Source organism: Saimiri boliviensis, chromosome 15 (genome assembly GCF_048565385.1).
Source record: "Saimiri boliviensis isolate mSaiBol1 chromosome 15, mSaiBol1.pri, whole genome shotgun sequence".
Taxonomy (NCBI): domain Eukaryota; kingdom Metazoa; phylum Chordata; class Mammalia; order Primates; family Cebidae; genus Saimiri; species Saimiri boliviensis.
The window spans coordinates 26,076,200-26,091,572 of record NC_133463.1 but is presented as its reverse complement, the minus strand read 5'-3'; the positions used below and the strand labels follow the sequence as shown (position 1 = coordinate 26,091,572).

The 15,373-nt window shown below is 41.7% G+C and overlaps 1 protein-coding gene and 2 pseudogenes across 1 annotated transcript in view; 1 reads left to right on the top strand and 2 right to left on the bottom strand.

Annotated features, from left to right (window-relative positions):
- Positions 1–2,357: 2,357 nt before the first annotated feature.
- LOC120362458 (small nucleolar RNA U13) lies at positions 2,358–2,451 on the bottom strand (annotated as a pseudogene).
- A 1,196-nt stretch (positions 2,452–3,647) lies between these two features.
- LOC141581435 (tubby-related protein 3-like) overlaps positions 3,648–15,373 on the top strand; it is a 54,992-nt gene continuing 43,266 nt past the window's right edge. The window contains exon 1 of the mRNA XM_074386794.1: positions 3,648–3,927. The gene's annotated coding sequence lies outside the window, so the exon portion shown is untranslated. The remainder of the gene's footprint in view (positions 3,928–15,373) is intronic.
- On the bottom strand, positions 7,189–7,282 carry LOC120362460 (small nucleolar RNA U13; annotated as a pseudogene).

Below are 15,373 nucleotides of genomic sequence, written 5' to 3'. Positions count from 1 at the left end.
GTGGGTTCTGAACCTGTTCCTCCTCAGTCCAGCCAGCCAGGTATGCTGATCAAAGGATCTTTCCCAGTGGGTTCTGAACCTGCTCCTCCTCAGTCCTGCCAGTCCAGCCATGCTGATCAAAGGATCAGAAGTATATGTTTACTTTTCTTTTTCTTTATAAATTTTATTATTAACAAATCTAGACAGAGATTATTCTTTTTTTTTTTTTTTTTTTTTTTTTTTTTTTGAGACGGAGTTTCGCTCTTGTTACCCAGGCTGGAGTGCAATGGCGTGATCTCGGCTCACCACAACCTCCGCCTCCTGGGTTCAGGCAATTCTCCTGCCTCAGCCTCCTGAGTAGCTGGGATTACAGGCACGTGCCACCATGCCCAGCTAATTTTTTGTATTTTTAGTAGAGATGGGGTTTCACCATGTTGACCAGGATGGTCTCGATCTCTCGACCTCGTGATCCACCCGCCTCGGCCTCCCAAAGTGCTGGGATTACAGGCTTGAGCCACCGCGCCCGGCAACAGAGATTATTCTTATTTTCATATTAAGAAACAGGTTATAAATGCCAGAGGTTACTTGGTTGAAGATGGAACAGGGATTTGTATTTAGGATTTGTTAGGTGATAGAGAGCTGCTTGCTTCAGATCTGCAGCGTCAGCCTACTTTGACATGATAGGTGGCATTCATACGACACACATTCCCACCTGTGTTCACTGTGTTATATGTAGTTCCCAGCAAACTAGTTTTATCTCTGCTGCTCTTTGCTTAGAAATGTGAGGGCAAGAGTAATGTCTTAGGAATAATCTTGATTATTCATGAATGATTGTTCATGAACTTGACTATTTTAATTTTCATTAGTATAAATTCCTTGCAGCACACCAAAAACTGAGCTGCTTTTTTATGATTCACAATGGTTGCTTCTAACTACTTTATTATGGCAACGTTCGTTAACAGCCCTGTAGCTCTAGTTAACATTCACGCTGGCATCAGTATAAAATTTGATACTCTCATGCACAGACAGACGGTCTTCTATCGGTGGCTTTCTCCCTAACCCTAGAGCAGTCTGTGTATCCAGACTCCATATTGAGTCGTGCCTCCTCAGCATAACGTAAGAGAATCTATGTTGATCACACCTTATGCAAAAATCTATGTTGATCTTTTGCCACCCATTTGCCACACATCACTGCATAACTTGAAAGTCAAGAACTTGTGATTTAGAATTGCTGTTAAGATCATCCTTAATATTTTCATGGCATCAAGCAATAGCAAGAAGAGATTACACATATCAGCAGTATGCTCTAAATGTGGAAGTAATATGGTGATCTCCATAAGATAAAACGGGAGCTTGCAGGTATTTGACAACACATATTATTTTAAGCTGATAATGTGCCAGGAATAAGTGCTGGGGGATACAGTGAACAAACTGGATAAATATCTCTGTCTTTATAAAATGTACATCCCAGTGATTAATAATTTACTATAGATCATTTATAATGTGTAACAACCAGGTAAAAAATCTATTGTGATTTTTTTGGTAGCAGTGTCTGAAAGCTTTGAAATTCTAAAAAAAAAAAAATAATAATAATAATAAAGGAATTAAAAATGTTTAAATTGGTGCATTTAGATAGTATATTATGTAAGTGACTATTTGCTAAGTATCCCAAAGGTAAGATATTAGAGATCTCAATTTAATCATTAAAAGTAAATACTTGGCCGGGCGCGGTGGCTCAAGCCTGTAATCCCAGCACTTTGGGAGGCCGAGGCGGGTGGATCACGAAGTCAAGAGATCAAGACCATCCTGGTCAACATGGTGAAACACCGTCTCTACAAAAATACAAAAAAAAAAAAAAAAAAAAAAAAAAAAAAAAAAAAAAATTAGCTGGGCATGGTGGCGCATGCCTGTGATCCCAGCTACTCAGGAGGCTGAGACAGGAGAATTGCCTGAACCCAGGAGGCGAAGGTTGCAGTGAGCCGAGATCACGCCATTGGACTCCCGCCTGTGTAACAAGAACGAAACTCCATCTCAAAAAAAAAAAAAGTAAATACATTTTATATTAACCTTATCCTTATCAAAAAGTGTACTATTATGATGACAGGCCATGCAATCTCAAAATCAACAACATTCATATAAATTGATAAGTTGATACTATATCAAATAGAAAACTCATAATAATGAGGCAGGCCAGTAGTTGAATTATTCAATCTTTTAGAAGCATAATTAGAAGACTTGTAAAATTAATAGGACAGGTGAAATTGAAATTTATTTTTAAACATCACACAGGTAATGTACTGATGTAAAAAGGTTTAAGGAAGGAGATTTGGAATCTTGTAAAATTAATAGCACAGTTGAAATTGACCTTAATTTTTAAACATCAGCCTGGTAATGTGCTGATGTTGTAAAAAGGTTCACACTCAAGTTTGAGTGTGGAAACCCAATCATCACACTTAGGAATTCAAAAAGAATTAAAATAGGCTTAAAAAAAAAAATGCACATGGGCACTTTTTAACCAGTAGTACCAGGCACCCGGATGTGAATGCTTTCAAGTGAAATAAGAAAAGATCACAGTTCTTATTTGAGCTAATGCTTCTGATAGGCATAGCAAGAATGAATGAATGAATAAATGAATGAGTGAATTTTATTATCATATATAATAAGTAAAGAACTTTACAAGATAATTTTAGATAGTGACTTAGATAACTTTTCTGTGCCTCAATTTATTTGAAAGATGGTGTATAATAGTATCTATCTCACAGCGTAATTGTGAGGATTATTGAGCTATTCTACGAAAAGTATTAAAACATGCGGTTAAACTCCCAGTAAACACTATTTTTACCCGAATTACAAACTGCCAAACCCTTAAGTCTTGAGCTCCCAAGGGAAATTAGGAACCCTCCTGTGCCATTCCTCTTCTAAAAGTCTGCTGAACAAAAGTTGATGTTGCATTTTCAAAGAGCTCAAATGGATAACTTTTATGAAGTTTGGGGCAAATGAATTATACGTATATATCACCCTCCCTCAACACCCAGAAGGTATGCGGACATGCATTCAAAAGTCTGAGCGTGACTGTGCTCAGGGGGTGAAGAGATGCTTAGAAACTGACCCTTTGAGGAGGAAGGCAGGACGTTCAATAAGAGCGGCTGGCGACCAAAGAACTAAACTTTAACATAACAAAGGTGAGTTGGTCTCACTGCGACCACAGGCCTCCGACCCAGGAACACCTACCACCTGGAAGGCCCAGGTGAGGCTGGAGGGGGACTGAAAGGGTCAGACCACGGGATTGTTCCCAGCTTTGGGCTTTTACACAGCAGTTTTGAAGACAGGGCTTTTCACCTACGTTTGGTTCACTGTCCTCCTCCTCCAAGGCCCAAGCTTGGTCCCCAATGTCCCCAGCAATGCTTGGGACGTCCCTCACTTTGCTCCTTTGTGTTGGGGCCACTGCCCACCCCTACGTTGCCTGCTGTCCCTCCTAGAGAGAGGTGGATGGCCGTAACATTCCAGGGAGGACAAAGGGATGGCTGAGGGGGCTAAGACGCCCTTCTAAAGCCCCACCCCGGAAAGGCATCCCACCACACCCGCGAGGCGCCCTCAGGCTACAGCCGTCACCTGAACCTCCTCCCTTCGCCCCGCCCCTGGGCACGAGGCACGGGCGCTGTGCGGCCGGCGCTCTCTGATTGGCTGCCGCGTCGGGGTCCCACGCCGTGATGGTGCCGTGGGCCGCCGGCGGCGCCTGCGTGCACAAGGTGGGGAAGCTGCGTTGGGAGTTGCTGGAAGTCGGAGGCGGGGAAGCGGTAACTGGCAGCGCTCGCAGGCAGCGGCAGGGCGCAAAGTTGAGAGCAGTCCCTAGTCTAAGCCTTTCTGTCGCCCTCCAGCACCGCCAGGACCACGGACTCCACCCTGCCGCGGCCCCTCAGCAACGCGGTGCAGCGGCCACTTGACCAGGTGGGTTCAGGTACCGCAAGGCACCCAGGCGTCGGCCACACGCCTTCGCCGCCCAATGCGGCCGTGGTGCTGCCAGACCGGGGCCCTGGGAGAGGGGTGGGGACTGGGACCCGCTGCCCCTGGAAGGGAGGGGTAGGCAAGCCTGTCCCGGTGACCTCTGCTCCCACCGGCCTCCTCCCTGCCTCTCCGGTGTGCCTCCCAGACCCCCATCGGCCGCCCAGGGCGGTGGTGGTCCCAGCGTTGGTGCCGGTGACAGCCCCGGGTAGGGCCTTTATGTAGACTTGAGGGTGTGCGTGCTGGTCCCTGCCCTCCGCTGCAGCGGGGCTGGACTCAGCGGTTGGGTTCCTTCGGGTGCACAGGCTGTGTTTCGGAGAGGCTGGCGTGGTGGTGCCTGCCTGGCAGGTGGCTTTGAACGACCCCCGGAAAGGGTGATGCGTGGGTCTAGGTGTGAACGGTGCATTAGAGATGGCGCTGATGGGTGCGAGGGGCACAGAGAAGCTTAAGTGCTGCTGCACTTTGGGGACAGTTTGCATTGGAGTGTGGTTTGAGGGAGACATAGGCAACAGTTTTGGGGAAGGCAGAGGTTATGAAGAAAAGTGAGAGGGAGTTATCCCCAGGATTCTAGCTGAGAAAGTTGCAGCCTTGTAGATGGAAGCGGCCACCCTTACCTCCTGGCCCAACCCTCAAAAAAGCACTTGGCAGTGTTCAGGGAAGGGTGGCATTTAAATGAGGCCAATTGCGTTTGATGGTTAAAGGCTCTAAGGATTACGGAGAAATCAACAATATTGTGATGGGAAAAGCAGCGCCATTTTTATTCAGCAAGAAAGCTTGGAAGTAGCTTAAGATTTAAGGAACTTGTTGATGCCAGCTGTGGAAGGTAGAGTTAAGTAATTGCTCTAGCCCCAAGCTAAAGGTAGTTGACTTTGGAAATTTTGCTTACAATTGTTTGTAGCATACTTAACCGAGAAGTAAGTGTTTGCACTTTGCAGGGGATATTGGTTCACTGTCCTTAGCTGGAATGTGCGCATGTTTAGTCTTAGGGGATTTCACTTATACTACAGATTCTCTCTTACCCAGACTGCTTTTCCTAGCAGCAAGCTGGAAACATGACATTAGGGTACAGGCTGCCTTGCACTTTACTCTTTTAAATAAACTTATGTGGAACGAGTGTCAAATAAAAAAAAAAAATAGAAAAAAATAGATAATTCTGCCTTCTGTTGAAATCTCTTATTGCGGTCATCCCCACCTATCTTTAACAGCAGTTATAATGTGTATCCTGCGAATAAAGTATTGGTAGTGAAATTAATCGTGTATTTGAAGAAAACACTATTCTCTGTTTATTAATCAATTGATCAGAATTTAGTGTTTTTCATCTTCTCAGCCGTGTGGAAGATCATCGCTGTTTACCACCCTGACATGCAGTGTAACATGTCACACTCTGATTTAAACAGGCTGCTGCCAGTGTATCAGCAAATGCAGGGTAGGTGTCTGAAAAAAAAAAACAAAAAACAAAAAAACATACTGCTGATGAGGATCAAGGGAGATACCCATATACATTTACATTTCTTTTAGGGAGACCAGCGTGTGTTCACATTCTCTTTCTCTTCAGTCTTTCTTTCCTTTCTCTGAACCCCGCGTCTGCTATAGGCTTACCCCTCCCTCTCATGCCAAAATATTTTCTTTGTTATGCTAATAATACCTTTTAATTTACATAATGCTTATAACTTTTTAGAAGTGATTTCATACTAATGAACTCATTTAGACATCTCAGCAACCAGAGAAAGTTCTTTTCAGTACTGAAATAATCAGGAGAACCATGGGAAGGAGACAGGACTTAAAACTTTTTGAAATGTCTTTTTTTGTTTAGCTGAAGGTCTTGAGTTTGTAGCTTGGGACTGCTATAAATTTGTACAGCCACGTATATACTACACCTAATTTGTGTAGTACAGTTATGTACTGCATAGTGCCAATGAGGTCGTCAGAGCTCATATATGATTTTGGTCCCACGGATTATAAGGGAGCTGAAAAATTCCCATTGCCTAGGGAAGCTGTAGTATTCAAAATTTCTTAATGACTCATGTTTTTGTGGTGATGCTGTTGTAAAAAAACTCACTGTGCAGCCAGTCCCTGTAAAAGTGTAGCAACTTTTAGTCCTGCAGTCTCCATTCATGGTGAGTGCCCTATATATGTATACCATTTTTTATCTTTTATGCTGTTTTTTTTTTTTTTTTTTTTTTTTGAGACGGAGTTTCGCTTGTTACCCAGGCTGGAGTGCAATGGCGCGATCTCGGCTCACCGCAACCTCCGCCTCCTGGGCTCAGGCAATTCTCCTGCCTCAGCCTCCTAAGTAGCTGGGATTACAGGCAGGCGCCACCACGCCCAGCTAGTTTTTTCTATTTTTAGTAGAGACGGGGTTTCACTATGTTGACCAGGATGGTCTCGATCTCTCGACCTCGTGATCCACCCGCCTCGGCCTCCCAAAGTGCTGGGATTACAGGCTTGAGCCACCGCGCCCGGCTATGCTGTATTTTTACAGTATCTTTTCTATGTTTAGATACACACATACTATAGTATTCATTACAGTAAGCCGCTATATAGGTCTGTAACCTAGGAGTAATAGACTGTACCATCTAGGCACATGTGTAGTAGGCTAGACTGTCTAGGTTTGTATAAGTCCACTGTGATGTCCACAGTGAATTGCCTAATGATGCATTTTTAAGAATGTACCCCCATTATTAAGCAACACATGAGTATATATTTACAGTTGTTTTCCATTTGAGCAAGTCTCGAGAATATTTAATTAATACAACATAAGCCTTAACTTTTCTTTTTTCTTTTCTTTTTTTCTTTTTTTTTTTTTTTAGAGACGGAGTTTCACTCTTGTTACTCAGGCTGGACCCAATGGCACGATCTCGGCTCACCGCAACCTCCGCCTGCTGGGTTCAGGCAATTCTCCTGCCTCAGCCTCCTGAGTAGCTGGGATTATAGGCACGCACCACCATGCCCAGCTAATTTTTTGTATTTTTGGTAGAGACGGGGTTTCACCATGTTGACCAGGATGGTCTCGATCTCTTGACCTCGTGATCCACCCGCCTCGGCCTCCCAAAGTGCTGGGATTACAGGCTTGAGCCACCACGCACGGCCTTTAAATTTACTTTTAAACATCAGACAGGTAGTGTACTGATGTAAAAAGGTTTAAGGAAAAAGATTTGGAATCTTGTAAAATTGATAGGACAGTTGAAATTGACCTTTATTTTTAAATGTCAGACTGGTAATGTGCTGATGTTGTAGAAAGGTTCACACGCAGGTTTGAGTGTGGAAACCCAATTGTCACACTTGGGAATTAAAAAAGAACTAAAATAGACTTAAAAAAAAAATGCGGCCGGGCGCGGTGGCTCAAGCCTGTAATCCCAGCACTTTGGGAGGCCGAGGTGGGTGGATCACGAGGTCAAGAGATCGAGACCATCCTGGTCAACATAGTGAAACCCCGTCTCTACTAAAAATACAAAAAATTAGCTGGGCATGGTGGCGCGTGCCTGTAATCCCAGCTACTTAGGAGGCTGAGGCAGGAGAATTGCCTGAGCCCAGGAGGCGGAGGTTGCGGTGAGCCGAGATCGCGCCATTGCACTCCAGCCTGGGTAACAAGAGCGAAACTCCGTTTCAGAAAAAAAAAAAAAAAAATGCACATGGGTACTTTTTAACCAGTAGTACCAGGCACCCAGAAATGAATGCTTTCAAGTGAAATAAGAAAAGATCACAGTTCTTATTTGGGTAATGCTTCTGATAGGCATAGCAGGAATGAATGAATGAATAAATGAATGAATGAATTTTATTAGCATATATAATAAATAAAGAACTTTACAAGATAATTTTCGATAGTGATAAGTACCGTAACATCAGTAAAGTGGGGTCTATGATAAGTGAATTAAATATTCACTTGAATGCCTAATACATTTCTAAACTTATTGTGGCCAAAGGGCTCCTGATTCATCCCCCTCACCACCAGCTTCTCACCAGAGGATGCTTCTGTAGATTGTGAGGTCTGGGAAGCTTTTGAAGATGTTATTTGAGTTGAGATATGAATGGTGAAGTATATGTGTGCATTCCAGGTATGGAGGTGGGAAAGCGTTGGCTTTGGGGTGGAAATAAGTTTAGTGTGTCGGAGACAGTCAGTATGAAATGTTGGGATGTATCCAGAGAAGAAATAGTCGTAGATGAGGCTAAAGAGGTGGAAAGGGCCTTGATCTTTTAGGGCAGAATAAGGATGTCACTTGAATGACGGCAGCAAGTCTGTAGAGTGTTCTAGGTCTGGGGATTGATGGCCTCGTTACTATGGCTACTGTGTAGTGACTGACTGGTAGAGGCAGAAGAAGACATGGGGACCTTTCAGAGCTGTTGTCTGGGTAAAAAGACATAGTAGCTGTGTAGATAGAGCCTGGGCCAGCTTTGGCAATATATTTTGCAGACAGAGCTAAGAACTTAAGTGTGGATTCTATGTGGAAGGCAGGAGATGAGTAGTCAAGAGTTGATTTCTAGGTTTTAGTTGAACAACTGAATGTGTGAGGGTTCAATTACTAAGATGGGGAAAATTGGAGAAGTTGGTGGTGAGGGGAATCAGAAGACACATTTTGGCCACAATTGGTTTTATATACTTATGAGATAGTGAAGTGACGTGATTTAGTGGGCAGTGGAATAAATGTCTGTAGTTCAATGGGGAGGTCAAGATTAAAATGACAAATGTTGGTGTCAGCAACATAAAGCTGACTTCAAAGCCATTAGACTGGATGAACTCCCTATAAGGGGAGGGGCTAAGTTTACTTCCTTAAATTGAGAAAGTTAGACAGGATGGTGTTTAAGGTCCCGTCTTTTCCAAAAAGTTAAATGTTTGTTGAATTTCAGAGTCTCTCTAAGAAACTTGAAGTGATGGGAATTTTTTATTAAATGCTTTAGCTCCTTTTAAATCATGAAAAGGATGAATGGGAAGAAATAGAGACATTTAAGTATTTGACATCTGTATTTATTCAGAAATTGCTTGTCCACAAAGCATGATATGTAACTGCGATCAGATATCCTTCTGAAAGTGAAAATAATCTTCATTTTATAAGGTTTCAGTTAATCCCGACTGGTGGTCAATGTGAACTTATTTTTATCAAGAAATTTTAGACAGCTTTATTGAGGAGTCAAGTGACACCCAAGCTGCACATATTAGAAGTGTAAAGTTAGATGTTTTCACACAGGTATTCAGCCATAGAGCTGTCACTACTAGAGATAGTAGACGTACTTGTCATCCCAACGGTTTCCTTGTACCCTTCAGTACTGTCTCCCTCCTGCCTCTGATCCACAGGCAACCACTGATAAGCTTTTTGCAACTGTAGATTAGTTTTCATTTTCTAACATATAAATAGAATCATACAGTAGGTATTCTTTTTTTTCTGGCTTTTTTCATTCAATGTGATTATTTCGAGATTCATCTGTGGTGTTTTTTGTGTCAGTAGTTCTTTTCCTTTTATTTGCTAAGTAATATCCTATTGTATGGATATACCAGATTCATTTTTGTAGTCATAATGAAGTTAGACTACCTTCTTTTTCCCTTCAGCGGGTCTACTGATTTGCTGGTATTATTTGTCACCCTGAAAATTTGAGACAAGTTTCAGTTAATTTGGAAAGTTTACTTTGCCAAGTTTGAAGATGTGCGCTCTTGAGACAGCCTCAGGAAGTCCTGATGACATGTGCCCAGGGTGATCGGGACGCAGCTTAGTTTTACATATTTTAGGGAGACGTGAGACATCAGCCAACATATGTAAGAAGTACAATGGTTGTGTCTGGAAAGGCAGAACAACTTGAAGGAGACTTGAAGCTGGAAGGAGCTTCTGGGTCACAGATAGGTGAGAGAGGGGAATGCTTGCATTCTTTGAGTTTTTGATTAGCCTTTCCAAAGGAGGCAATCAGCTATGCATCTATCTCAGTGACAGGCAGGTTGTCCCTAAGCAGTTCCCAGCTTGGTTTTTCCCTTTAGCTTAGTGATTTAGGGGCCCCAAGATTTATTTGTCCTTCACACACCTAGGAGACTAAAAATGTGAGTACATATACACACAGAGACACACTCCAAACTCTCTTCATGGAAGGGCTTCCTCGTTCTTGTATTCATCCCCCTTCATCCTGTTCAGGGATGAGCTTCCTGGCTTTCATTTACCAGAGCAAGCTTGACAGTGTTGTGGATAGGAAGCAGGCCCACCTTTCTGTGTGTTGATGTTCTGTGTAATTTTCTGCAGATGTGTGTATGTTGTTGAGCTTTATTTTTTATCTAGAGTGTGTTTATGTCAGGAGGTTGCCTGATATAAAACTGAAGCTTCATAATTTAGCCTTTAGTTGTGTTTCATAGTTTAGCAGTTATGGATTCAGTTAATCTAATACCTCTGATTTCACAAAGGAGTATAAGAAATCTTTTCTCAGTTCATAGGAATTTTGTATAGTTGGTTAAGACAGAGATCAAAATGAGACAAACACTCATTCACGTGGTAAGTAGATGCTTACCTTGAATCTCTGTGGTGTCTTGATTAAATCACTTGCTTTCTGCTTCTGTTTCTGTGCACTTGGAAAAGTTCACTGCTTTTTGGTTCCTGTGGATGATCTGCGAACACACTTGGGGATTCATGAGTTAATCACCCTCTGGCTGTTTTTTTAACATCATGAGCTTACAGGGAGTTTAAGGATGTCTGAGCTCTCTGGGGTTGTCTGAGGAGGAAAAGAAGCCGATTAGGTAGGATGATGAGACAGGTTAGCGTGCAAGTGCAGTAAAGAATTCCATTTTGGATGTTTTTAGTTTGAGTTTTCTGCAGGATGTTCTGTTTTCTAGGTAATTTGTAGATTTTAACACTGCTTTATATAAAAGCTCTCTCCCCAATCGGTAGCTTTGAATTCTTCGGTATTTATGGGAGGTCATATTCTTGGATTAGATGTTCTGCATTACCTTACCAAAGATGATTCTACCAGCAGTGAAGCCAACAAGGAAAAAGATCTGCTGCTCTGGGTATCTAAAAGATCACTTCATCTCGGTACTGACGGGACTGCCTCATTCTTTGCGATGGCTGTAGAGCATTCACTCCATTCACTGAATGTAACATGCTTTAGGAGTCCCCACCACTCTTCCTGTTATATCAGTGCTGAAGTACATAATACTTACATGTACATACATCATCTCCCACATTTCCAAATTGTTCTCCATTAACATTTTATCGGTATGTACTTCCACCAACAAGGTTTTAGTGTGTCTGTTTCCTTATACACGCAACAGTACAGAGTGCTACTAGAGTTTATCTGATCCTGAGCTGTGAGCTCCGTTATTCATTCAGAGCTGATTATGTCCTAAGAACGTAATGGAGCTAAAAATCTAGAAAATCAGGGGTGTGCGTGTGTGTGTGTGTGTATTTAAAATAGCTGTGGCAGTTTAGTTCAATATAGACTGGATAAGGGGGCATAATGCTGACAGACTAGAAAACAATAATAATTTAGGTATTTTATGAATAGAACACCCCATCGTAAATTTCATATGTTAATGTAGTTCAACTCATTTTTATCTGTGAATGTCACAAATATAAATATAGGTTAAAGCAGAATTCAATTGATTCTTTGGAGAGAGATTTTACTTTGGAATCAGAGTGGCTTCTTTACCTTCACGCTTCTTTTTCATTTTCCTTGCTCATGTTGGTTGGGCATATTTACTGCTTTCATATTTTAATTTTTATTCTATGCATTTACTTATGTTAACAGTATCAGATTTTGGAAGATAATTCAATTATGCACAGATATTTTCCCTTATTATTTGTCTTAAAAATTTATTCAAGTATTAAATGACAATGATTCAATTCATTATTACTGATGAAAGCAAAAAATTTTCATCAGGTGAATTTGTGTTTATAATTCATGGTCACGGGAAGAAAAAATAATACAGTTCAGGAAAATGGATGCTAGTAAAAAAAGCATACTTTAAATATCTGTTTGTATGTTCACAGTTATAATAGTACTCCAAGGATATTACTTTATATGGATCCATGACAATAACCATCTTGCCATAAATTTATTTGGTAATTGCATCATAGTATTGCAAACTCATCACTGCTGACCTCAGACAGCTTTCACAAATGTGCACCAACAAACACAGTCACAACATACTGGCCTTGTTCCATATGCTATTGATAAAACTGCATACCACCTCAATAAGAATAAGCAAGGGAATAATTGATTTTTAATGATATAACGAATTTTTAAATACCTACATGACCTTAAATAGTTTTGAGTTACTATATTTTACATAAATAAAAAAAGCCTTTCTCTTTTTCTAGTGTATTTTATGGTACATGAACTATTATACTGATTTTACTGCATCATAGTAACAGAAACAACAAAAACTAGAGAAAATATACAATAGAATGTTGGAAGATATATTTTTAAAAATCAATTAAACATCATACGTGTAATGTTTGCTAAATGACTTTAGTGTGTCAGTTTTATTGTTACATAAACATTTCACATTGGTTGGGGCAAGCGATAAAGCAAGTAAGAAAAAAGTATAGTAAAACATAGGATGATATATACATGGAGAGGATGAGAAATAAAGCAAAAAATGGAACATGGATGGTAAAAAAATGGGATATGGAATGTGTGTGTGTGCGTGTGTGTGTGAGTGTGTGTGTGGTTTTGCATGTATATGTGTGTGTGTTTGACAGGGTTGGATGCAGAGAAACCTTAAAACATTATAATTATAAATGGTGAAAGCTTTCTTGAGTTCCTGACATATGGGTAAGACCTAAACTTTGTATTAGGATGAGACTTGTAGATTTCTGGGAATGACCATTCCTAGAAAAGAGAAAGCAAATGCAAAATCCTAATTTTAGAAGACAGTAGTGTGACAGTAAAGAGACTCTAAAAAATTAAAAAGCCATGCTTCTCGGTAATTGATCATTTCTATTGTGTAAATATTCACACCACAAATAATTTTCAAGCTACTGACATAATACTTCAGAATTTGGAGTTGGAATGAGATGTACACAGTTGGAATGAGAGCTTGTTCCAGTGGTTTGAGCATGCCACTGGAAGAGAGTAATAGGATTTGAATTCGAGGATGTAAGGGCCAGATGGGTATGAGATAATATAGAGGCTTCTAGTTCATTAAAGGTTCTAAGATTTTTCTCTGTGGAAATTAGAAAATTATTGGATGGATTAAAGTCTGCTTAACTCACAAACGACATAATATAAAACTATAGGAATCTTTAATTCCCCAATTAGAATTTATGAAGTATTCCTCCCTCATTAACTCAAAAGAACTTGTGAAAGTTAAACAAATTTCAAATTTATAGTTTTAAAAATGACATGGAGAGCCAGATTAAATGGCAAGTCAATTATGGAAAAATCTACAGAGGGCACACAAGGTGCCATTTACCTTGGTTTTTAATTTTGATGAAATCTACAAGAACTACTCATTTTCACCTTCCTGGTCATCAGTAAATTTACATTGAATTAATAATTAATGGTATAGGATCAGAGAAGCAACAACTGTTTACCATGGTCGGAAAATGTGTTGTGCTAAACATCATCTACATATTATTGATAGCTTCTTCTGCTTTTCCAATTGTGTCCAAATGTAATATTTCATCAAGCCCACTATTCTTATTACACTCTGCCAAACATTCCTATTTGGCAGTGATAGCAAAGATTACCATGCAATATGACAATATGAATAACATCACCTTCATTATCTCCTCACGTAAAAAAAAAAAAGGAGTCTATATGAATTAATCAGTCTCATATGACCCCTCAGTATCTCAAGGGAAGGTGGTCACTTTCTCCGAGGCCAAATCTCCTACTTGAGCTCTACTTTCCTCTCCTTACCATTTGTCCTGATACTGTCTTCCATCACCTAGTTTATCAGTTCACCCATCAACAGGATCTAATATAAACATGATCAAATCACTGCAATATTGACAGAGATTCTTACCTATGTTCCATAGAGCTAAAGCACTCTTTCCCTTCACGACAAAGCTCCCAATGTGAAAACAGAGGTTGATATGGTTTAGATCTGTGTCCTCACCCAATTCTCATGTCAAATGGTAACCACCAATATCAAAGGTGGAGCCTGGTGGGAGGTAATTGAATCATAGGGGCAATTCCCCCTCAGTTCTGCTCTCCTAATACTGAGTGAGTGCTCATCAGATCTGGTTGCTTAAAAGCATGTCGCACCTGGCCTCTCTCTCTTCCTCCTGCTCTGGCCATGTGAAGATGTGCCTGCTTTTACTTTATCTTCCACTATGATTGTAAATTTCCTGAGGCCTTCCTAGGCATTCTTCCTGTACAACCTGTGAAGCCATGAGCCAGCTAAACCACTTTTTCTTATAGATGATCCATTCTCAGGTATTTCTATATAACAGTGTGAAAACAGACTAATTCAGAGGTTTTAATTTTGCTATTACCATTCATAGATTATCATTCCACTGCCATCTGTCTTCCAACACACTAGCTCACTGAATTCACTAAATGGAGTCATCAAGCATTTCTTTCTTTCTTTCTTTCTTTTCGAGACAAAGTTTTGCTCTTGTTACCCAGGCTGAACTGCAATGGTGTGATCTCAGCTCACCGCAACCTCTGCCTCCTGAGTTCAAGCAATTCTCCTGCCTCAGCCTCCTGAGTAGTGTGCGCCACCATGCTCAGCTAACTTTTGTATTTTTAGTAGAGACGGTGTTTCACCATGTTGACCAGGATGGTCTTGATCTCTTCACTTTGTGATCCACCTGCCTTGGCCTCCCAAAGTTCTGGGATTATAGGTGTGAGCCACCACACCTGGCCAACAATTTTTTTAAAAGGACCATATGACTGGGTGCAGTGGCTCACTCCTGTAATCCCAGAACTTTGGGACGTGAGGCAGGTGGATCACCTGAGGTCAGGAGTTCAAAAACAGCCTGGCCAACACGCAAAACCCAGTATACTAAAAATAGAGCCCGGCATGGTGGTGTGCACCTGTAATCTCAGCTCCTTGGGAGGCTGAGGCAGTGGAATCACTGGGAGTGACCGCTGGAGAGGGTACCAGAGTGGGTCCACGAAGGCCTCCGGTATCAGGGCAGGGGCTGGAATGGGAGGCAGCAGAGGTCTGGACATCCTCACAGGGCAGACCTTGGGAAGAGCTCTGGGTGGGCTCCGTAAAAACGGTGGGGTTGCAGGGAGCCGTTGCGTGCATGGCAGTTGGTGGGGCGACTCCACTGACCAGACTCCCCCGCTGACCGCTCGGCGGGCACAGCCAAGGCGAGCACATCCCTCCACCTTCAGTCCCGGCCTGCGGGGCGCTCCAGCAGACCGAGCCCTCATGCGGGTCCCCTCGCCCCGCACAGGCGCGTTTAACTCCCACGCACCTCCCACCCCTTAGCAACCCTCCGGTGCCGTTGGGCCGGCAGTAGCC